At 34.1% G+C, this 24098-nt stretch overlaps 1 pseudogene; it reads right to left on the bottom strand.

The window, feature by feature from the left end:
• The window catches only part of LOC136379011 (fibrous sheath-interacting protein 2-like), a 122058-nt pseudogene that overhangs the window by 95602 nt on the left and 2358 nt on the right, over positions 1-24098 (bottom strand).

The following is a 24098-nucleotide window of genomic DNA, read 5'->3' as shown; positions in this document are numbered from 1 at the left end:
ACTATGTAGCCTTAGAGGTTGCAAATCATCAGAGCAACAACCTTCAAGAGATGAAGCCTCTTCTAGATGAAATGAGGCAAAATCTGTGAGCTTGTTGAGAACCATTTGGACTAAATCCTTTCCCACTTGCAGTGATGAATATTGCAGAAAACTGTTTTCTGGTAGAGAGCTATTTTGATTGCCTGTATAAGGATAAACCTGTGGCATCATGTATCTAGTGGAATTACTTCCCTTTCTTGCTTGTTTAGTTTCTCTGGCACATGATGACTTCTGGTGTAAGTATCATGGTTGTCAGATGCTTCTTTTTTACTTTCATATAACGATGTCACAACTACAGAGTACATTTCCTCCAAAACAATTTCAACTATGTCATATGCTATACCATTGATATGTAATTGAAAAAAAACTTTGTTGTGTTGTATCTGATGTTTTCATTTTAGAAATAGATACAAAGTGGAGAATTTCATTAAAGGAAGGAAGATGCCTTTAATTTCCATTATTCGCTGATACACTTTATTTAAAAATTCTTTCACTCCACTGAGCAAGGCAGTTTTTTCTTTTTGTTTCGATTCTCCATTTCCCATAAATATTTCCTTCAAAACAATCCCCTGGTTTTTCTGTTCCAATGTAATATGGTTTGATTCTAATGGATACTGTGAAAACAGAGATAATTTTGTGTTTTCTTCCTATTCTTTTTGTTCCAGCAACATTTCACTTGATACAGTTTGTTGTGAAAATAAATTAGAATTGTCTTTTGGGTAAAAACTAATTTCCTTTCCAGATCTTTTATCATTTAAAATTGTTAAGATACTGTTGACAATTTTACTCACAAAGATGTTTTCTTGGAATAAAATATTGTTTGGATATGGATATGCCTTTTGGATTTCTAGGTCTAAGTCATTTTTAATAAGGTTCAAAATGATACTGGCGATGATGTCAGCATGTTTCTTAAGACTAGCTTGTGGTAAATGAATTGCAGATCTAGGTTTTTCTTTGTAACTGGAAAAAGTAGAATCTGTGAGCTCTTGGCTGAGAATATTTTCAGTTGATATTTTCATGACATTCACATTTGATTCCATTTCACTTGGTTCATGAAAAACACTGTCATCTTGTTTACAATTTTCCAATTCTGGGCTAACAAATGATATTTCTTTAGGCTGGACAGAAAAGTAATTAACAAATCTATTCTTTCTGTGATAAAAGACTCTAACTGATTAAAAATAGTTTTAGTAATGAACTTAGCATTTTCTTCATGTGGGTCAGGAGCAGATCTCATGGTGTCTTCTTCCTCTGCCACAGTTATCTATCAACAGTATAAACTGATTTCAGACTTCTTGAAAATGAAACACACTCTGTCTCCCTTTTGTTTTTTGACCCCATAAAAGGAGGAGGTTGACATTCTGTTTGTGGGAACATATTACAAATAGCAAGGGGCAATCCTGCAGAAGAAGAATCCTCTGCTTTTATGCCAAGCATGACAGCAGAACTGAGATTATGAAGAACAATATCTACTATATCACTGGATATCAAAATTACATCTGATCTATGAACTAAAAGTTTTGGAATAATCCTATTTTCCCCCTCAATGTACATTTCAGAATTTTCTCCAGAATGTTTACCAGCTATGCTTTGTTGCAGAGTGGGTATGGCAAATGAGAGATTATTTTGGCACAGTGTTTTTTCATAAATATCATATAAAATATCTTCAATGGTATCTTGTATTTGGAACCGAAGTACTTTTTGATATTCAGTCTTATTAAACATTGTTTCAATAATACCTTCTTGCTGATCTGAATTCCACTCTTTGTCAGAAATATTTATATCATGTTTACCTTTAGATGATACAATATCTAACACTGTATTAACAGTTTGACTTGCAATACCTTCAGAAACCACAATGTTATGAGTTAAGAAAGGACTTTTCCTTTCTTTATCTAACTCATATTTGATTCCTTGTAAAATTTTTCTGGCCACTTCGGTTGCATGTGTATTTAATTTATTTAAAGAGAGGAGACATGAGTTGTTGGTCTTTTGTGACATAATATGGTTCTCTGAGGAGCAAAAACACTGATCATCAGAATATGAATCTTTGGCTGATAATGCTTTGCTTAATGTACTCTTATCCTGCTGAATAGGTACAGCTATTGGAACTATGAAACTCATTTGGGGATAAAGGAAAGACATTACTTTGGTAGTATCAAAAGTTTTTAGATTTTTAAATACTGCCTGCATAATGTCTGAAGCTTCATTTATTTTGGCCTGTTTGTCAGCATTGAATCTGGACTGAACAGTACATGGATTCTTGTCCAGCATAGTAACAGAAGACTTTCCTCCCTAAGTGTGCTCATGAAATAAAACATTTGCTGAAAAGGTGATGGTTTTATACCTATTTTCACTTGCATTTTTCTGAGTCATGGCAACTGAGTAAAGTTTATGTGATACAGTTCTAATAACATCATCTGCCATTATGGTTACATCTGCTTCAGATACTAAAGGCCCCATCATTTTATCTATAAATGTAACAAATGTTTGAGCGATTGGCTTATCAACATTAGGAGGAAGCCACTTAAATAAGAGTGGGAGAGAGAAAGCACATTTAATTGGTTGACTAAAGCACCTTGAAAAATTTTATTCAAATTATTTCTTATAATGGGAATAATTGGAGATTTCTGTGGTCCTTGAGTTTCACTTCAATTTTTTAAGGCTTTTTCTAAAATCCATTGTCTAAAAGAATCTGATGTAGTTTCTTCTCTTAGTTGTATTCTCTCTGAAGTGAATTCTTCCTCTGTCTGTGCAGCATCTTCTAGAAATGAATCTGATTCTGCTCCACTAGGAAAAGAATTTCCATAGGTTGGCCTGTATTGGTAAGTTTCAATGTCTCTCTCTTCAGATTCAGTTTCATTAAGCACATCTGAGGATACTGCATTTAAAATTAAATTGACTATGTGCTTATGAATTTGTTTCTCAGGTGGTGGTATTTTTATAGTTGTCCTCAGATCTAATGAGTTCATGTTTAATTCTGTTTGAATAGCTTTCAAAATAGTATTTATATTTGATACCTTCTTTGCATGCAAGTATAAAGCAGACTGAAGTTGTTCTTCATGTGTGTCTGTGGAAACATTGGGACTTTCATATTGTAATTCCATCTTACTGCTTTTCTTATTTCCATCAGTAATAGAATCCAGAGATTCTAAAGTTCCATTGGCAAAACCTTCCAGTTTAGCAAAAACCATATTAAGAATATTTGAAGCCATAGCTTTCAGTTTATTTGGATGTCTTTCTTTTGTGCTGTTTTGGAAGACACAGCAGCAGTTGTTTTGGCCTTTCTTTTAGTCACCCCTTTATTACTCTCTTGAAACATCTGGAAAACAATGCTGGGGATGATATCAATACATTTGGCCATTTCCTCAATAATTGAATGAAATGATAGGCTATCAATATCAAGAGAATCTGAGACAGCTCTAGTTCCAGAACTTGTAAAACCAGTATCCATGTCAACATTACATAACTTTTTAAGAACATATTCTAAAATTGTTTTGGAAATAAGCTGAATATTAGACTGCAATTTAGTTTGCTGATTCTCATTTGTCTTCTCTCTGTTGAGCTTACTACAAGATGGCTGACAGGATGAGCTCCCATGAGCTTACATAACATTTTATATAGTGTTTTCCCAATACTATCTAACACTTGCAACCTGGTATTCTCTTTGCAATCTTTTCCATTAAAGTCACTATGGAGAGCACATGGAGTAGCTAAATAGTCAGGAAAATATATTTTATCCTGCTTATTTGGCAGAGTGTTTTGTTTTTCAACATTGTCAGATCCATATGAAGTTGAAGGCTTTGGCTTATCTGTAGGAAGTGAAATACTGCTTTGATCCAAATGTCTACTTGATAATATTTCACAAATACACATTAATAATGGAAATGCCACAATGTCCTCATTGAGATTTGAGACAAAATTCTAACTTATCAGTGTCAGCAAAAAATTCTTCACCTCTAAGGGATTTGATGCAGTCTGTTTCCTGAAGGTTTAAGTTTTTCTTATTGAGTTCCAATTCATTCTGGATAGCACACAAAACAATTTTTATCCCCTTACTTGGGTAAACACTAAGTTGAGAGTATAGTGAAGATTGCTCTGTAAGTGAAGGTTTGAAGTCCATTTGTAATTTTGGAGAAATGAGTAACTTCAGCTTTTTAAACACTGTATTAATGATATTATCAGTAATGTCATCAACAGATTCAAGTTCACTTTCCCCAGACTTTAACAGTAAAGGTTTTGCAGGATCTAAGTGAAGAAAAGAGAAATATTTCATTTTCTTTTCACTGTCAAACTATATTTTTAATGTTTTCTTATTTGGTGGTTCTTTGACCATATTGTGTATATCAGCACTATCCAGAGGAGTTTGATGAACTGATGATGAAATGGAACTTTTAGTGTTATTGGGAATACAGCTTGATGCATCATGAAGTATATTTAATACAGCATCTGTTATTTCTTGAGCCACCATATTAATTTCTGACAAAGAGAACATCTGGTCTATCCATGCTTGAAGTAACGGTCCTTGAGATTTTTCTTAAACAAGAGCTAAAACTTCTTTGCCAGTTTTACTGCCTAAGTGACCAGGAGAAACAGAAGATATGTCCTTGATCATTTCTGTTAAAATACTTTTGACTACGTTTTCTGAAGCCTTTTGTATTTGATGCTTTTGATCTTGGCTGAAAATCAAAATGTCTTTATTCAAACAAGGTTTTTTCTTTAAAATTCCTTCATTGTTAAAACATGGCAACACAGTCTTTAATCCCTCATCACGAAATGTAACTTTACTTCTCAGTGAAACAGGCTTTGAGGGTGGTTTGCTATATCCTTTGTATTCAAAACAAGTATTTCTTTTTGTACACCAATGTTCAGAATTCTGTTCTTGTGATTTGGCTTTTTCATCTCTTAAAGATGAATCAAGCACGTTTTCCACCGTTTTGTTTATTTCTTCATTATCATCTTCAGAATAAAGAACCATGCCAGGAACTTTAATAGGTGGAAATGGTTTCCCAGACCTAGGGCCACTAGATAATCTAGTGCCAGTTAGTCCATCCTTTTTATTGGGGGGAGGGCGTCAGAAGGATTTCTCAGTCTAGAGTGTCTATGTTTTGAATATCTACTTTTTCTGGATTCTAAGGTAGCTGGGTGAAGATATCATTAAGTAGCTGGAGGAATTCTACTGTTTCTTCAGACACAATAAGTTTCTCATTGTTAAGTTCATTTTGTACATATCGTAGTATAGTGCTGATTGCTTCTTCTACATAACAAATCAAAGAAGACTGGGAAAAACTATTTGATATTAAATTTTGCATTTCTTCTTTAACAATTAAATTAGCTGCATCAGGTTCATGACTACATTTCTCTTTTGTCAGTTCTTGTATGGAACATATACGTTGAGTCTGTCATATGTTACTAATAGGAAAATTTAGTTGTGTTTTTGAGGTGAGGAAGTTTGTCTTGCTTACAAGATGCAAAAGTCACCAGCTTTTGGAAAATGGCATGCACCGTGTCCTTTGCAATAACACACAAGGATTCCGTAGTATGAGGCAGTAAAGCTTTTAAAGGTTCCCCACTTGATGGAGTAAGATAATCTCCACTGGTTGTTAGGTTTGGTGTTATGTCAACTGACATGCCTTCTTGTGAAAACATCTCAACGCATTTTTTCTTAACTGTAGAATGTAGCTTTTCAAGCATACTTTCCACCATCTCTGAAGCTACTGAGCTGATTTCAAGGTTGGAGACCAAGTCTCCCTTTTCAGGCTCACTTTTGTCAACAAAAACTCCAGCAGTAACAGAAGAAAAAGAGGGAATGGCCAGTGTTAAATTGGACATTATTTCTTGAAAAATGCCTTCTAAAATCAATTCAGTTTCCCATTTTAACTGAAATTTAAAGTTAACCAATATATTCTTTAAATTTTTTATTTCATCTTTTACTTTCTGATCAGAAAACTGTGTACTCTTTAAGCCATCTCTTTTAGTGATAGCATACTTAGATTTTTGATGCCTGTTTCAAATGGTGTTAAAAGGTAACTGTCAGATTTACAACTTCTGGGCTCATGGAATGCATATATTATGCTGGTTTTATTATAACTGGGTTTAGGTGTTATAAATTGTTCCTTCATGTGATGTGTTTTTCCAACAACTGTTCTTTCCACATGGGCACAAGGTGTTTTTTTGTTTGTTTGTTTATTTGTTTGTTTTTTCAAAGACAGAGTCAGAGAGAGGGATAGATAGGGACAGACAGGAATGGAGAGAGATGGAAGCATCAATCATCAGTTTTTTGTTGTGTTGTGGGTGGTCGCCTTATTGAAACGTCAACTGCAAATGTACAGGGGTCTCCCTGAAATGTTTTAGTTGTTGCAGATGTGTAGCTTCCATATGTAAACTCTTCACTGCTTGTGCTACAAAAACTTGAACTATCTGAAGAAAGAGCACAATCATCAGATCCTGGACGTGCTTTATTTTGCAGTCTTTCTTCATACTTTGTGATGGCTGGGAATAATATACTGGTTACTGTAGCCACAACCCAGGTCATTATATTCTGAATTATACTATTCAGTTACCTGGAAAGGAGGTAAGCAGGAATGAAAAGAAAATCATGTAGCAACTTACTCTATTTCTGGGATAGAGGGTAACGTTTATATTTTTTATATCATGAAATATCTAACTGGATACCATCATGGCTATAAAGAGAATGTAGGATAGAATTCACTTAAAATTTCAGATTAATTTCAAGTTGGTTCATTCTGTTCTACCATAAAACATTGCTATATAAATCCACATTTGAGTCACTTTCCTCATACCTTTCTTCTGCAAAATTTATTGCTAGGATATATAATTTTCTGATAAAAATAAAAGAAAAAATTCATTAAATTTCTCTCTAGAATCATGACATGAAACATTTCTAAGAACACACCAGATTATTTCTAACAAAGTATTTCTCAAAACCGATGTAGTCAAAATATTTGGGTGCCTTTAGAAGCATCTGTCTAGCTGGAAAATATTTCATCTTTACTCCCCATTTTCTGAGGAAGGGATGAGCCTAAGATCTGTGTATATGGAAATTACTACAGCTAATTGTGAATTATTTGGTAGGAAACAAAAGTTAATGCTTTGCTGAGATCAAATGCCTTTGTATCCAACAAATGAGTGTAAGGGCAAACTGTCTTGGATAAGAAGGCAGGGAAAACATGATGCAATGAAGGAACCATTAGATTAGATAAAAAAAAAATAAGGTCCAAGCCAAAACTGGGTCTTATAAAAGTCAGGAGAATTGAGCAAGGGTAGAGAAGCTGGAGAATTTCTCAGTTTGAGTTAGAAAGAAAAACTGAGGGACTGTCTTTGGATGACCATTACCTTAGAAGTCAATGGTATTGTCACAGATTAAACTGGGTCAAGAGTAGAAATCAATGCATCTGCACAATTCTATGTACCTCTACTTACTAAAAGTCTACTTTGGGCTTGCAAAAATCCTGTTGCCTACTAATAAACTAGTAGATTGTTTTAAAATTGTTATTACTCTTAAGACATAAAGATTGTAAACAGTAATTTGACAGAATTGGAGGGAGAGGGCAGCAAAGCATGCAAAGCTGGTATGTAGGTACCGCAGTAAACAATAGGATTCTTAGAAGGGGGCTGTTCACATCCCAAATATTGCCTTAAGTTAGATGACAATATTCATGTTTCAGGTCAACATTCAAAGAAAAGTTAAGACCTATGTAGCATACTCTATCCTGATATATTTGAGAGTGTTTGGGGCACCCCAGGGAAAGCCATTTTATTCTGTTCTAATCACCTAATGTCCTAAAATATTTTTCACTTATTATCAATTGACCAACTTATTTTGAATGACATCATATGTTGTATATTACTTATATAATCACACCCTAAATCAAATACATGAAGATCAAAATCTAGATTTTAACAGAGAAAGTAATTGTTCTAATCTACTATAACACATATGAACTAAGACAGTAAATATCTATTATTTTTCTTATATTCAGAGGAAATAAACAACAGACCTATATTATTATTCTTAGGGTAGGTGAGAAGAAGTGTATCCAACCTTAATATATGAAAAAGAGATTTTCCTAAAGTTTTCTATGTAATGAAATATGGTAAAACTGAATCTCATATTTAGTTGCATTCCATTATAATATTCTGCTCACAAAAATTAGGGGATATTTTATGACTTCATATTCATTTTGAAATATCTCCTAATTTTGTGAGCAGTATATTAAACTGAGAGATATTCTCTTGAATCAAAGCTTCTGTATTTTCTACACATTCTATGAATTGAACAGGTGTCCATGTGAAAAAGTATATTAGAATATGTGTTATCCTCCAACTCCTTTCTCTTTCCTGGCTGATCTGATTAGATTCAGAGTTGTGACTTATGAATATACATTCCTGTCAGTTCCAAGTCTCAGTTCATAGGTTACCAAGTACATTTTTATGTGACCTTCTTGGCTGACTAGCTCCTTTCCTGTGAAAATGGCTAATGACAGACCCAGGCATTGCAGCTCACCAGACAAGTCTGCAAAGCCATGTCACTTAATGGCTTTCCATGGTAAAATGGATTTGTGGTATATGATGCTGTTCTTATAATGGCTGGGTCCCTTAACGCCTCCTGCTCCTTCTATCCCCTGAGACCCCTTCACGAAAGGCCAACATTATCTTTTGATAACAACTTTAGACCACTAAAGAATTAACCAAAAATAAACATTAAAGTAGAAAAAGGGCAAAGTAACTAATATCAATAGGTAATTAATCATTATTTGATTCACATTTTTTCCTATTATGACACATTAGAAAGTATCATTAACATACTGCTTTATGAATTGATTTTATGATACATATGATACTTTTTTTGTAAGCAATTTTGTATGAGATTCTGTTTGTAAAATCAAGAAAGGTGATCATTTAGTTATTACGGTAAAAATTTTAAGGAACTTCTTTCAAAATTTCTAATCAATGAACTGTTTTATTCTCCTTACATCTGAGAGATTTTCTAGAGAAATTCAAAAGGAAGAATAAAATTTATTTTTGTCTGTTGCCTACTAGTATCTACCCATTTCTCCTCCTTTTTTCACACTGATCCACACACTTTATTATTTAAAGGAGTAATATAATATATTTCTATATATACTGCATAAAATATATATCTATCTAAAAAGTCTACTTTTGACCAACTTTATCTGTGCCTGATTTATGGATCTCTGAGGAATGACAGAATTGGAGGGAGAAGGCAGACTAGTTCTTTCTGTCTTCTAAAGGACATGAGGAGGCTAAATGGTCAGATTCCTTTAGAATGTGACCAAATCTTTCTGATAATCATTTACTTATCTCAAATCCCATAGTCCCACCCACATTCTCATCAAATAGTAGAAAGGAATTATGTGGAAAATTATACAATAGTTATGATTAAAATCATAGGTTTATGGCCAGATTCAATACCAATTGACATGTAGCCCTTTTTTGTGTGTATGACAATATTCTATCATGTGATCCAATTAGAATCATCACCACATACTGATATAAAAACATAGTTTTCCTAATTATAACAAATAAAAGAACAACTCAATAAAGTTATAGACTAACAAAACAAATAGTTGATAAGATTCAAGATTGTAGCTCTGGTTTAAATTCATATATTTCAATATATGATATTTATTTTTACATATTTTAACACAGACCTTTTGCTTATCTTCTTGCTATTTTATATTAAAAAATACTGACACTCCTTTTTCATTTGTTCTAGGTCTATACTTCATATTATAAAGTTTGATTTTCCAAAAGCCTAAAATTCAATTATGAGAAACATTAAGACTGAGAATTATATTCCAAATCTTGGCAGAAAAAGAAAGCTTCACTGATTTCAACTCAGAAATTAGGACTGGTAGAATAGCTCATAAGTAGACTAGTATCTTTTTGACGTATGGAAACTAGAGCATAAAAACTGATGTTAATGACATGTTTACTATCTTTTGGCCAGTTATATTTTCTCAGAATCTGGTTTCCTAGGTTAACCTAGGCATAGTTTTTGTCTTTTAAATGTACCGCACCCCAGCTCTCTCTATTCATTTTTCTATTATCTTCACATTATATTGTAGGCATCAAATGGAAATCAAGAAGCCAATGTCCTAATTAACACCTCACCTGTCCTCAACAAGCTTGCTGCCCCAAAGCCATACATATAGATGACCTAGGAAGACAATTAACCACATAACTGAGAAAACTTCAATAAAGACTACTAAAAATCAATTGTAATCACCAGATCAAGATATCAGTGAAAATGGCAGAGTAACATTTATTTTTCCATCCAAGTAATGTGTAAATTGGAAAAACTGGGAAAAACTATTTTTACATAATTTTATAGTAAATGTTTTCCATAGTATTTTTTTATAGTTTTCAGAACTCTGAAAATTAACTAAAGGCCTTCAGTATTCCAGAATATGTTTATTTAAGCAAAGTGGCTCATCTAGGTAAGAACGGTAAACTTTGGTATTTTCACTTGCCCTACTTCCAACCTATTTCTCCAGTTCCACAGTGTCTGAAAAATAACACCTCACCACCACAGAGACCTATTTTCTTTTTTCTTTTTCTTTTTTTGAAGAGACCTATTTTTATTGTGGTGTTTGCCTAGTTTTTGCAACTTTGGTTACACCCACTGCTCTTATTTTCTTTTTCTTCATTGTCTTGGTTATAAATTACCATTTCTATTTTATAAAGCTTTCAGAGTACATATTAACACTAAAACAATTAGAACTAAGCAACAGAGGAAAGGGAAGTGGATGGTAGAACAGAACTGATGATTCCACAAAAATGTCATGAAATATAAAGTTAAATTAAGAGAAGAAAAATGTGACATGCATATGAAGGAAAGAGTCAGACTAGAAAGTACTCATAGCTGTGTTTTATTTGTACTCTACCTAATGTCGGGCTGGGTGACTGCAGCTAAAAGTAGTTTATTCTTGACAATTTGGCAGGGAGCAATAAAGAAGCTCCAGTTTATATACAGAGTTATTCATCTTAGCTGACCTAAAAATTTAATGAAAGAGTTTCCAAGGTGTTTGCTATGAAATATTCAAGTAACTTTATAGTTCTATAATCTTGGGTGGATGAAAATGAAGGGGAGGAATAAAAACTTTATTATAACCCTTCTCTAATTGTTTTTCTGTAAAGAGGCAAGCATCTATATTTTCACTAAATAAACATTTTTATATCCAGTACAATAAAAAATGCTCATTTTATATACATGCTCATCATTCTTACACCTTGTTCTATTTTTTTAAATTGCACTAGTTCATTTCCTTTCTTCTGCTTCTATTACAGTGATGAAAACTTTATATATCATATGGTGACCCCTCAGTAAGTCAGTCAAACTGACATCCATCAGTCCTAAAGCTATGATCCTCCAAGGAAGCTTGGTCTGAATATGTCATTTTTTACCATCTTATACCGCTTAATTTTACCTAACCATTTTCATAGAAATGTGGGGTTTGTAAAGTATATTTCCTGGAGTGTATGTGGCTGAATGGTTTCTTTTAAAAGATGATGGTGTTGAGTCTAAAGTAATAGTGTCTTTCACCTAAAGTTGAGAAAACCATACATAAATACCAACAGAATAGATGGCCACAAAGTTTTGAGGAATGAAAATTCCTCAGGTTCCTAAAAATTTTTCCAAGGACTTATAATATTCATCATTAGAAATCATTATTTTGGATTATACAGCAAATATAATTAATTCAAGAGATAAATAACTGATTAAGTCATTAATATAGTAACCTCACTTATCATCCTTAGGAAGCCAATAATCTAAAAAAATCCTAAATAAATATATATGTTTGAAAGGAGAGAAAAGCAAAAAGACAAGTCCAGATCCTGAAAAGCCACCTGAAGAGGAGAGGTCATGGTAGGGCATACCTGAAAGTGGCATGAAGGCTCTAACTGTAGGAAAAGTATACAGCCACAATGAGGATAATGAAAGAGAGGAGGAAGAACATTCACTTGGTCTACAATTTTTTTTTTTCATTTTTCTGAAGCTGGAAACAGGGAGAGACAGTCAGACAGACTCCCGCATGCGCCCGACCGGGATCCACCCGGCACGCCCACCAGGGGCAACGCTCTGCCCACCAGGGGGCGATGCTCTGCCCATCCTGGGCTTCGCCATGTTGCGACCAGAGCCACTCTAGCGCCTGGGGCAGAGGCCAAGGAGCCGTCCCCAGCGCCCGGGCCATCTTTGCTCCAATGGAGCCTTGGCTGCGGGAGGGGAAGAGAGAGACAGAGAGGAAAGCGCGGTGGAGGGGTGGAGAAGCAAATGGGCGCTTCTCCTGTGTACCCTGGCTGGGAATCGAACCCGGGTCCCACTTGGTCTACAATTTAAACTTAGTACTGAGAGTTATCAAAAGACAGAATTTTTACTAAACCAAGTAAAACTGCAAAAATAGAGGATATCATATAATTATTCACTATTGAATAGAATTCAGATAATTATCAAAATATTAATTTGTCAACAGCTTCAATAAGGGGTTAATATACAGAATATACAAAGAGCTCACAACACTCAACAACAAAGAAAGAAACGATCCAATTAAGAAATGGGGAGAGGACATCAACAGACACTTCTCCCAAGAAGATATGCAAATAGCCAACAGATATATGAAAAAATGCTCATCTTTACTAGCTATTAGAGAAATGCAAATCAAAACTACAATGGAATTGCACCTAACATCTGTTCAATTGGCTATTATCAACAAGACAGGTAATAACAAGTGTTGGAGGGGATGTGGAGAAAAAGGAACCTTCATTCTCTGCTGGTGGAAATGTAAATTAGTATAATCATTATGGAAGAAAGTATGGTGGTTCCTCAAAAAATTAAGAATAGAAATACCATATGGCCCACCAATCCTACTAGCTATCCCCCAAACTCAAAAACATTGGTATGTAAAGACACATGCACCCCATGTTCATAGAAGCATTATTCACAGTGGCCAAGACATGGAAACAACCTAAGTGCCCCTCAATAGAAGACTGGATAAAGAAGATATGGTATACACACACACACACACACACACACACACACACACACACACACATACACACACACACACACACACACAATGGAATACTACTCAGCCATAAGCTATGATGACATAGGGTCATTTATGACAACATGGATGGACCTTGAGAACATTATACTGACTGAAATAAGTAAATTAGAAAAAGCTAAACACTGATTTCACACATAGGTGGGATACAAAGCTGAGACTCATGTATATAGATAATAGTACAGTGGTTACTAGGAAGAGGGAGATATAGGAGAGGGGGAAGGGCGTTATGGAAAGGGTTAAAGAGGGACAAATATAAAGTGATGAAAAATGATTTGGCATTAGGTGATGAATATACAACATAATTGACTAATCAAATGATGGAATGATATTTTCCTGAAATATATGTACACTTATTGATCAATATCACCCTGTTAAAACTAATTTTCTAAACAAATAAATGAAAAAATGTTAATTTGTAAGTACACATTAATTTCCTTAGATATTTGCATATATGAGAGAGTATTAGAAAGACAAATACCCTGGCATGTGGAAGAATCCTGAGATCCTTTTATCAGAAAAAGAATATTGTTGTTAATTTTTATAAAATTTTAATTAATATATTCTAATAGGTATTTATTCTCTGTTGTCAATACATTGTTTTAAAGTCTTCCATGAAGTCCAAATTCTTTAGCAAGGCATAAAATATACCACACACTCTGATATTCTTACCTACCTGTGTATTGTCTTCTCTGGCTAGGTTTTCAGATGTGTTCTATGGTCCAAACACATAGAATAACTTCTAATTTCCTAAATGTACCATGTTTTCCATGCCTCTATGCTCCTGTTTTTCCTGTTTCCTTTATCTGGAGCACACTATGCTTTCTCTTAATGTCTCATCTTTTCTGTATTATTCAGCTGGAGTAATATCCTCCACTAAGCCTTTTTTAACTTGCCTATGCAAGTAAATAACCTCTCTATTTCTCCTAAAGCATTCTATATGTTTCTATTATAAAACTCATAATGCGATATTGTAATTAATTGTTTAGTCTTCTGTCTCTCTCACTGTGACATAAATTTACCACTATATTCTCAGAACTTAACACATATGAAATATTTAATTATGTTTATTTGTTGAATCATACTTTTTTTTTTTTTTTGTATTTTTCCGAAGCCAGAAGCGGGGAGGCAGTCAGACAAGACTCCCGCAGGCGCCCCACCGGGATCCACCCGGCACTCCCACCAGGGGGCGATGCTCCGCCCATCTGGGGGTCGCTCTGTTGTGACCAGAGCCACTCTAGCGCCTGAGGCAGAGGCCACAGAGCCATTCTCAGCGCCCAGGCAAACTTTGCTCCAATAGAGCCTCGGCTGCGGGAGGGGAAGAGAGAGACAGAGAGGAAGGAGAGGGGGAGGGGTGGAGAAGCAGATGGGTGCTTGCCCTGTGTGCCCTGGCCGGGAATCAAACCCGGGACTCCTGCACGCCAGGCCAATGCTCTACCACTGAGCCAACCGGCCAGGGCCTTGAATCATAATTTAATATATATTTCCTCAACATTTATTATACATTGATTTGTCTGTCATTAATCTCTTCTGATTCAAATATTGTCTCACTTGCTTTGTGTATAGTTTAGCAAGATTCCATTACTGGATTATAGTAAATACTCTCCATGCAGATGACATTGGAAGTCTTTGTGCAGATCTCTATCAACACACTGGATGGGTGTATGTCAATTATGCAAATACACAAATAAAAGTGTTAGACAAAAAGAATGTCCCGGTTATAGAAAGTTGTATTAATAGTTAGAGCCAATTCAAGGTCAAGTTTAAATGGGAACACTTGTTTCTTCCAATAAATTAGTGGCTAATACATACTAATTGTTTATATAAAATGTCCTACTTTAATCCTATGAAACTTTTTGACTTTGCATAAATGTTTTGTGTGTTTGTGTGTTCAGTTTTATAGAAGAAACAATTGAAATAGAGTACACAGACCTGAGAAATTAAGTATGAAGACAATACTATTTTAAAAGAAAATAAAAACTCTACAGAGTTACTAATAATATTTATGCCTAGAATTCTGCACAAAACATTAAAGCACCCTCTTAAAAACAGCTAAGCTTCAAGGAGGTAAGATAAATTCTTGAGAGTAAAAAATTGAAAGGAATATAAATCTGGAGTAGTAAGCAAGTGTTGAAGCTGATGCCTATCCTGTGTGTGGGCATTGGCTATACCTTCAAACTTAATAGTGGGTCAGAAGATTTAAAGCAAGACTTTAAGGATAAACAAGATGGGGAATTAAAACAATGAGTCCCCTAAAATATATATAAAAAGATGTTTAATGTTACTGATCATCAGAAAAATGCAAATTAATACCATAATGAGATTTCACCTCACATCTGTCATAATGGCTATCATCAATAAATCAACAAACAACAAGGCTGGCAAAGATGTGGAGAAAAGGGAAGCCTTGAGAACTGTTAGTAGGAATAGACTGGTATAGCTACTTTGGGAAGAAGAATAGAGCTACCTCAAAATACTAAAAAATAAGATAGTCTTATGACCTAGCATTTCCAGTTCTGGCAATATAGCCAAAGAAACCCAGAACATTAATTTGAAAGAAGATATGCACCCCTGTGTTCACTGCAGTGTTATTTACAATAGCCAAGATTCGGAAATAGCCCAAGTGCTCATTGGTAGATGAGTGGATAAAAAGGAATGGTACATTCATATGATGGAATACTATTCATCCATAAAAAAGAAGAAAATCTTACCTTTTGTCATATGTAGCATGGATGCACCTGGAGAGTATTAGGCTAAGTAAAACAAGCCAGTTAGAGAAAAAATGTCATGATGTCACTTATATGTGTAATCTAATGAACAAAATAAACAAATAAAATAGAAGCAGACTATAGATACAGAGAACAGACTAACAGCTGTCAGAAGAAGAGGGGGTTGGAGGGCTGAGGGAAAAGGTGAAGGGATTAAGCAAAAATAAAAATCATAACCACACACAACAGTTTGGTGATTATCAGATGGAAAACAGCCTGGGTAGCAGATGGAAGAGGCTATAAGGAGGATAAATGGTGATGAAAGGAGACTCAACATGGGGTGGTGAACATGCAATACAGTGTACAGATGATGTATCATAGAATTGTACAACTGAAATCTACATAATTATATTAATGTCACCCTCACTAAATTCAATAAAAAATAACCCAAAATACTGAGTCTCTAAAAATATACTGGATCTTAAAAAGCTACAACTTGCATGAAAGAGTTACCTTAAAAAAGTTACGCCATAGAGGTTGCAGTACAAATAAATTACGTCTTGGTTTCAGCTGTCGATAGAGGACAAAGACAGAAAATAAAAATATTTCTTTAGAATTCATAAGCACAGATTATCTCTTATGTGGCTTTGAGGATCATATTCATGCTATGGTCCATAAAACTCCATGTGAGAGATTAATTTAAAGTGAATCTGTTAATTGCTCTCCCAGATGCCTAGCAGAAGCATTTGAAAAAGTTTTAACAACTTTATTGAACTGTAATTATTATTCAGAGATTTGAGCATATTTAATGAGTTCAATTTAATGAGTTTCTATAGAGTAAGGAATAATACATGCTATACAAATACAATTCCCAACAAAACATTTCTTTAAAAAATGGCCCCACATTGATCAATAATAACACTTTCTACACACACACACACACACACACACACACACACACACAAATACAAAGAAACCAAACACCATGCCTGTTAGTAGAAAACAACATACATTATAATTAGATCTCAAAGATTGGGGATATTTAAGTTACCAGTTATAGTATAAAATCAATGCATTTTATATGGTTAAATACATAAAGGAGGTATTAGAAAACACAGAAATGTATTAAGAACTTATTTAAAAAATCTAGTCAAATTTGAAATGTAACTTCAGAAATTTTATTATATATGTATATGTTCATAATATTTAATATACAAAGAAATATGAAAATCATTTGAAGTGATAAAATAATAAATTAGGTATAACTGAAGAGAGAATTGGTAAATTGAAGGATAAATTTGAAGAAACTAACTAAAATGTAACAGAGAGAAATGGCAAACATGGGAGTTATTAGAATATGTAGAAGAGAAATAGAATGTCATAGATAGTGATTTAGAAAAAAAGAATAAAAAAGTGGGAGAGACAATAAAGAAGAGAAAAATACCTTCAACAGAGCTGCTCATCATAGTAATACTAAAAACAAAAGATCTTAAAAGCAGTTTAGATGTGTAGGGGAAAAGAAAGGTTTCTCTTACATATGGAATTATTATTAAGAACAAAAATTGGAACATTTAAGTAGAATGGCATCCTTAAACTGTTAAAAATATAACTGTTTCTGAGAACTTGTACCTAGCCATAGGTATATTTGAAAATATAGGTAAAATACAGGTTTTATCAAATAAAATCTGAAAGTTAAATCCCAAATTACACTCACTAGTGACATTTATAAATAATGAATATACTTTAGGAAGAAAGATCATGACCTGAATAACTATGAAGGTTAAAGAGACAACCAGGATCTTGGGCCAGGCTGAATAAAAAGATTTAACTTCTACATAAGGTCATTATGTCAAGATGGGGAGTTAGCTCTTTTACCTAATAAGTAGAAGCCCACAAAGAGTCAAGGAAAATGATGAAACAAGGGCATATATTCCAAAAAGAACAAGATAAAGCTCAGGAAACTGATATTAATGAAACAGAGGTACATAATTTAAGAAAACAAAATATTGGACACAAAGATGCTCTCTGAGAGAGCATATGCAAAATATAAATATGTGTAATTTATGACAGGAAAAACATAAAATGAGGAGAGTGTACAACACAGAGCTCTGTATGCATCTGAAATTATTATGAGCTTACACCAATATATACTCTTCCACCAATACAATGTTTTATGTGTGAGTCACGGTCACCTCATGGAAAAAAAACTCTATAATAGATACACAAAAGATGAAGAGAAAAGAGGCAAAACATCATTACAGAAAGTAACTATATAAAAAGAGAGAGAGGAAAAGAGAAATAAAGAAACAAAGGAATTATAAATCAGCAGAAAGTAATTACAAAATAGCAAATACAAATTTATACCTATCAAAAATTAATTTAGATGTAAATAAGATAAATTCTTTATTCAAATGAAATAGAGTAGCTCAATAGATTTTTTAAAAATGCCTAACTAGCCCTGGCCGGTTGGCTCAGCATCGGCCTGGCGTGTGGAAGTCCTGGTTTCAATTCCCAGGAAGGGCACACAGAAGTGCCCATCTGCTTCTCCACCCTTCCCTCTCTCCTTCTTCACTGTCTCTCTATTCCCTTCCTGCAGCCAAGGCTCCATTGGAGCAGGGTTGGCTGGGGTTCTGAGGACGGCTCAATGGCTTTGCCACATTCACTAGAATGGCTTGGGTCACAAATGAGCAATGCCCCTACTAGGTATGCCTGATGGGTCCCAGCCAGACATATGTGGGACACAATGGCTAGATCATCTAGGTAGAACATCAGTAAGGAAACATTACCATTGTAGACCTAATAGACATATACAAATCATTCAATCCAACAGCAAAAGAGTATACATTCTTCTTAATTGCACATGAAACTAAACAAATCTTAATAAATGCAAATAGATTGAAATTATATGAAGCAAATATTATGACCACAGTGGTGAAAACTAGAATTACAAAAGAAAAGGGAAATTCATAAATATGTGGATATTTGTAGTTGGAAGTTTCTAAGAATTTATTCATTTCTTCTTGGTTATCTAATTTTGGGGGATATAATTATTCACCAGTTTTTTTTATGATCCTTTGTATTTATGTGGTAACAACATGCTTGTGGGAACACTAATGGGGCAAAGAAAACATTAAAAGACAAATTAGGCCATGGCCAGTTGGCTCAGTGGTAGAGCATTGGCCTGGCGTGCAGGAGTCCCGGGTTTGATTCCCGGCCAGGGCACACAGGAGAAGCTCCCATCTGCTTCTCCACCCCTTTCTCTCCTTCCTCTCTGTTTCTCTCTTCCCTTCCCACAGCCAAGGCTCTATTGGAGCAAAGTTGGCCTGGACGCTGAGGATGGCTCTGTGGCCTCTGCCTCAGGCGTTAGAATGGCCCTGGTTGCAACAGAGCGATGCCCCAGATGGGCAGAGCATCGCCCCTGGTGGGCGTGCCGGGTGGATCCTGGTCAGGTGCATGCGGGAGTCTGTCTGACTGCCTCCCTGTTTCCAACTTCAGAAAAATACAAAAAAAAAAAAAAGGAAGACAAATTAAAAATACTGTAAAACAATTGAAAGTGGAAACCTAACATATAAAAATTATGGGAGGCAAGAAGTGCAGTTCTAAAAGGGATATTTATGGTAATGTAATATACAGATGATGTATTTTAGAATAGTGCATTTGAAACCTGTATGATTTTATTAACCAATATCACCCCAATAAATTCAATAAAAAATTTTTAAAAAAGAAAAAATGATCTTAAATAATCTTATTTTACATTTCAAAGAACTAGAATAAAAAGAACGAACTAATTCTAAAGTTAATAGAAGAAAAGAAATAACAAAGATCAGAGTGGGGATAAATAAATTAGAGCCTAAAAAATTGATGAAAAGTTTATTCGAATAAGTGCTTAAAAAATATATAGTCAAAGATTTAGCTAGACCTACCAGAAAAAAAAAATGGAAGAGTGTCAAAATAAAAATTAAAGTGAATACAATACAATTGATACCACACAAATTCAAAGGATCGTAAAAAAACTGATGAATAATTATATCATCCAAAATTAGATAACCTGGGGAAATGGATAAATTCTTAGAAACTTCCAACTATGAAGATCGATAAATTAGAAAATCAAAAATCTTAATATACCAAATTCTAGTAGGGAGATTAAATCAGTAATAAAAAAAATCTTTAAAAGAAGAAAAATTCAGGACCAGACAGTTTTAGTGATTAATTGACTAAACACTAAAAGATGAATCAATACCAATCCCTCTCAAAGTCTTCTAAAAAAATAAGGGATCAGTTTCAGATTCATTTTATAAGACTGGCATTACCCAGATATCAAATTCAGACAAGGACACTATGAGAAACAAAGAATTATAGGCCAATATCCCTGGTGAACATAGATGCAAAATTCAAAACAAAATATTAGCAAATCAAATTAACAGTACATTAAAAGGATCATACACCATAATCAAGTTGGTTTATCCCTACAATGCATGGATAATTCAACAAAAGGAAAAGATTAAGTATAATCCATGACATTAACAAAATCAGGGATAAAAATCACATTTTCTCTAGATGCATAAAAAGTGTTTGACAAAATTCAATATCCTTTTGTGTTAAGTTCTCAACAAATTGTGCATGCAGAGTAGTTTAATATATTAAAAAACATATAGGACAAGCCTATAGCTAACATCATGTTCAATGGTGAAAAGATAAAGGCATTTTCCTCTAAGATCAGGAACAAGACAAAAATACAGTCTCACCACTTTTATTCACAATGGTATTAGAAATGCTAGCTAGAGCAATAAGGCAAGGAAAAAAAATACCCAAATCAGAAAGATAAAGAATATTGTCTCTATTTGCAAATGACATATTATATATAGAAAACCCAAAAAATTCCACCAAAAAACTGTTAGAACTAATAAAGGAATTCAGTCAAGATACAGGCCACAAAATCAGTACAAAAATCAGTTGCATGTCTGTACACCAATAGCAAACTACCAGAAAGAGAAATTAGGAAAACAGTTCCATTTAAATAGCATCACAAAAAAATTTAAACAAGGAATTGAAAGCTCTGCATGCTTAAAAATATAAGATATTGATGAAAGAAATTGAAACACAAATAAATGGAAAGAAATTTTTTGTAGTAATAGGGAAAAATTACTATTGTTAAAATGGCCATACTACCCCAAGGGATCTACCCCAATGCAGTACCTATCAAAATTTTAATGTCAGTTTTCACAAAATAAAACAAGCAGTCCCACAATTTGTATGGAACTACAAAAGATTTGAAATAGCCAAACAATCTTGAGAAAGAAAAACAAAGTTAAAGGCATCACACTTTATTTCAAACGATATTATGAAGCTATAATTATGAAAGCAATGTTATGTTGACATAAATATAAACATAGGCCAATGGTACAGAATAGAGAGGCCAAGAATAATGTGTGTGTGTGTGTGTATATATATATATATATATATACACACACACACTCAAATAATTTACAACAAGGAGTCAAGAATATTTAATGAGGAAAGGATAATCTCTTCAGTAAATGATGTTGGGGAAACTACAGAACCAAGTACATGCTGAAGAATAAAACTACCCCTATCTTACAGTGTACATAAAAATCAACTTGGCCCTGGCTGGTTGGCTCAGCGGTAGAGCGTTGGCCTGGCGTGTGGGGGACCCGGGTTCGATTCCTGGCCAGGGCACATAGGAGAAGCGCCTATTTGCTTCTCCACCCCGCCCCCCCCCTCCTTCCTCTCTGTCTCTCTCTTCCCCTCCCGCAGCTGAGGCTCCATTGGAGCAAAGATGGCTCGGGCGCTGGGGATGGCTCCTTGGCCTCTGCCCCAGGCGCTAGAGTGGCTCTGGTCGCCGCAGAGCGACGCCCCGGAGGGGCAGAGCATCGCCCCCTGGTGGGCAGAGCATTGCCCCCTGGTGGGCGTGCCGGGTGGATCCCAGTCAGGCGCATGCGGGAGTCTGTCTGACTGTCTCTCCCCGTTTCCAGCTTCAGAAAAATACAAAAAAAAAAAAAAAAATCCACTCAGAATGGATTAAAAACTCAAACATAAGATCTGAAACTATAAAACTCCTAGAAGAAAACTTTGAGGGTTATCTCCCTGACATTAGTCTTCTCAAATATTTTTTTGAATTGGTCACCAAAATAAAGACAATGCAAGCAAAAATAAACAAGTTGAATTACTTCAAACTAAAATACTTTGGGAAGTCAGTAAAAACTATCAAAATCTAAAATCAACTATGAAATGGGATAAAATATTTGCAAAACACATATACAATAAATTGTTATTATCTAATACACAGGGATACAACTGAATAGCAAAGAAAAACATACCTAGTTAAAAATGAACCAAAGAGCTGAATAGCTATTTTTCCAAGTAAAGAAACCAACAAAGAACAGGTATATGAAAAGGTGCTAAATGTCACTAATGATCAGAGAAATGAAAATCAAAACAACAGTCAGATTCACCTCAAACCTCTTCTAATGGTCATTAACCTAAAAGAAAGGAAATAAGTGCTTTGTGATTATAACACAAAAATCTGTATTTTCTAACTTTTTTAAAAACAAAAACACTAAAATATTGGTATAAGTAATATGTACATAAAATGACACATTATGAATAATTTTATGCTAATACATTTGAACATTTAGGCAAACTGATCAATTCCTAGAAAAAAGGTAACTTACTAAGACTAACAACTAAATAATCATATATTTTAAAAGTTTGAATTGTAATTTTAAACTATCTAACAAAACTCCTAGCCCAGAAAATTTCACTAGTAAATTTGACAAAACCTTTAAGAAAAAATTATTCAATAATTCAATATTTTTCCTAGCTTTTCCAGCAGAAAATAAAGGATTGATGCTCGTGAGGATAGCACAACCTTTATCTGGAAAAAAAAATGATGAGAAATGGAAACTATAAACTAAATACTATCATGACTACAGAATCAAAAGTGTAAAACAAAACATTGTCACATTGAATCTGGGTACACAGAAAAAAAAATAATGCATTTGATCAAATGATTATTATTTAAGGTAACAAAAGTTTTGGGTGGCATTTTAAAAATCAACATAATTAATAGGATAAAGGAGATTCAATTTAAAACACATAAAAAAGTATACTATAACAAATACTATTTATTTTTAAATTGGAAAGATAGTATATATCAATTATGACTATTGTATAAAAGCTTTGCTGACTACCCTAGGTAGTCCTAGGCACTGTCTTCTAATTGCTCTGGTTTGTATACACACCTATTGTCTTTATTGAACTTATTATATTGGGTTGTGGTTATTGGCATGCCTATCTCTCTACTTCACAGTAACAGCCATGAGTAAAAACTATGGATTTTTTTTTATTTAATGTTCAGCACCATAGCCAGCATGAATCTGGAGCTCAATAAATGTTAGTTGAAAGAATGAATTTAAAAATTGCATTATTTACTCAATAGCTATTTTTGGTCTTTATCTGATCCATGGAAGCAGATTAATCTCTTGTTTTGTCTTTCGCGCCAATCAGCATTTATATCCTCTATATAACCCAAACAGCAAAACAAACACATACCCTTAAAAGAGTTTTTCCAGGATTTGAACAACTAATATATATGCATTTATATGTATATTATATATTATATATATGTGTGTGTATATATATATATATTTAAAAATTAAGAGTTTGAGAACTTTCCTTAAATGTAAAGTTAAGTACAATAATTAGTGCTATTTATGTTACAACTATTTTCAGAATTTAAAATTTCACAATTGTATCATAAGAGGTCCATGAGCCTGTTCACACATTTGGTGATTTGTTAAGAATCACAGGATTTAGAATGTATTTGTACTCATATATAAGATTTATTAAAATTAAAGGATATCCTTTAGGATAAGTAAGGGGAAAAAACACAAGATGAATCTGGAAAGTCCACGCACAGTCTTCCTCAAGCTCTCCCTCCTGTGGGAAGACGTGCTTGAGCATGTTCTTTTCTCCAGCAGTAAAAAATGCAGAAACGTGTGCAGTGTTTCTGCCCAGGAAATCCATTAGAAACTTAGCACTCAAAGTTTCTACTGAAATCTGGTTGTGAAGTCATTCCTGCCTTAGTGCATACCAAAATTCCAGCCTCCCAAAAGGTGATCAGATGTCCAGCAAATATTATATTCTTTGCAGAGTCTAGGTACAGTGTCCCATCTATTCAGTTAGGATAAGTTCTATGACAATTAGAGAATGCTAGAAAAGT

Source organism: Saccopteryx leptura, chromosome 7 (genome assembly GCF_036850995.1).
Source record: "Saccopteryx leptura isolate mSacLep1 chromosome 7, mSacLep1_pri_phased_curated, whole genome shotgun sequence".
NCBI lineage: Eukaryota > Metazoa > Chordata > Mammalia > Chiroptera > Emballonuridae > Saccopteryx > Saccopteryx leptura.
Note: the sequence above shows the minus strand (reverse complement) of the source record. Positions and strands in the feature narration are given on the sequence as shown.